The 1851-nt window shown below is 52.4% G+C and overlaps 1 non-coding gene across 1 annotated transcript; it reads left to right on the top strand.

Annotated features, from left to right (window-relative positions):
* The first annotated feature begins 368 nt into the window (after positions 1 to 368).
* Positions 369 to 440, top strand: Trnas-gga (transfer RNA serine (anticodon GGA)). Its single transcript has one exon. It is a non-coding gene; the product is annotated as a tRNA-Ser (tRNA).
* The last annotated feature ends 1411 nt before the right edge of the window (positions 441 to 1851 follow it).

The raw sequence follows: 1851 nt of genomic DNA, 5'->3' as shown, positions 1-1851 counted from the left end.
GGCGTAGGAAGGTGATTGAGGTCTGTTTTTGACGAGGAAAACATCCTCTTTCCGATAGCGTTGGTCCCGTCCCCGCGCGATTTTCCGTTCCCTTGCCATATTCCAAGGAGCGCCTGGGCAGCTGACCATCCTACCGGTTCTGCATTCCTGCCGCTTTTTGCGCTGCCGCCGCTGCGGGGCTGCGGCCTCCATTTCGCTTGCAAACTTACTTGTCTGTGTCGTCCCTAATTGTTGGTCTGCCTCGGCCAAATCTCGTTGTTTACGTCGTTTACAATCGCCCTGCCTCGTGTCTGAATGAGAGAGTGAGAATAGCGTGGTTGGTTGTCCGTCCCCCCCGTACTTGAGAGGCGCTCAAAGGGAAACGGCGTGCTGGTGTGGTGTAGCGGTTAGCATATCTGACAGGAAATCAGAAGACCCAGGTTCGATTCCTGGCGTCAGCACCTCTTTTCCCTGAGTTGTTTGCATTTCGTTGAGTTCGCACGCTTTGGTGTCGCTCCTGTTGTCTCGCGTTTCGTCGTGGCTCTGGTGCCCTGGAATGTGGTGTTTTTATGCCCTACTAGTGTTGCCTGGTCGTGCTTTTATACTTGTACCTTGGAAGATACGCCCAGAAGCCCGCTGCACGTGGCCGGAAGACGACGAGGCCGACGTTGACCATGCCGCGGGAGCACACGCAGTGTAGCCCAGCCCCAAATTTTGTTTGTTCAACGATGCTCATTTTCTCGGGGGAACAGTAGATGAAACTTATTTGTCTTGGAATTCCCAGTCGCAGCCACAGAAATGTGGAAGGATCATGCTTGTAAAAAAATAGTGGCGCTGGATAGGTTATACAGTGAAATCTTTTACACTGTATGCCGGAAACCTGGCAGCGCTTTTAGCCCTCATTCAGTAGGATGTCAACGGGAAGGGGGGTCTGTTGTTTCATGGGACAACTTTACAATAGTTATTTGAACCGCACTGGATATCCCCTCGTCCCATGACGTGGTTAGGAGCGCGGATCAAGTGCGGTCCCCTAGACTCTAAGCATTTGGAAATTTCGGGCGGCGGATGGAGCTGGTTGGGGCAGATTTCAGACACGTCCATATCGTTTAGTGTACAATAAGGTACAGCGGACAATTTAATGGGCAAGTGTGCAGATACGCTTCGGCCGAGAAAAGTTATTCAGGATCGAAGTTGAATCAGAATGGAAACTGAAATGGAATCGGAGCACTTGGGACCCAGGTCGAAGTACGGTAAATAAATGGATAGAAATGTTGGCTCCCTCAGATTGGGAAATGAATCTCAGCGTTACGACGTCATGAGCGAGCACTGGGATGGCAGAAGCGTCAAAAACCAGCGGCACGGCAAACCCACCGTGCCGTTTTCCTCACACCCTTACACAATGAGGGCGTCAGGGCGGACACTGAGGAACGCGAGCATATGATGCCAGTAATACCTTAGTGGTACTGTTCCACCAAGCATCGGACAAGATCATATGGACGTGAACACCGCTGTAGTTTTGGGAGTCCTCTCTAGCGGAACGCCATATTGAGCCGATGCTCAGTTATGTGCCGCACTAAACATGCCGTGTATGGTGACCGGAACATTCGCGAAATATCAGGACCGACCGGCGGACGGTAGCAAGCGTACAGGACAGAGTCACGTACCTGAACCGAGGAAGTGCGGTCTGTGGAAGTGCGCGCATGTCTACTGGTACCAGATCCACGGCCAACTCCACGTATAACCAACCGGCAGTACTGCCTCTTCGTTGTAGGTACCGGACGACGCCCTTCGGAACGAGAAAAGGGTGGTGTACCTTGCGCGAATTTATAACGACTACCTCCTGCCAGAGCCTGTTGACCCTCGCTATCCTCG

The sequence above is a fragment of the Ornithodoros turicata genome, chromosome 5 (genome assembly GCF_037126465.1).
Source record: "Ornithodoros turicata isolate Travis chromosome 5, ASM3712646v1, whole genome shotgun sequence".
Classification (NCBI taxonomy): Eukaryota; Metazoa; Arthropoda; class Arachnida; order Ixodida; family Argasidae; genus Ornithodoros; species Ornithodoros turicata.
This window is presented reverse-complemented; position numbering and strand designations above follow the sequence as displayed.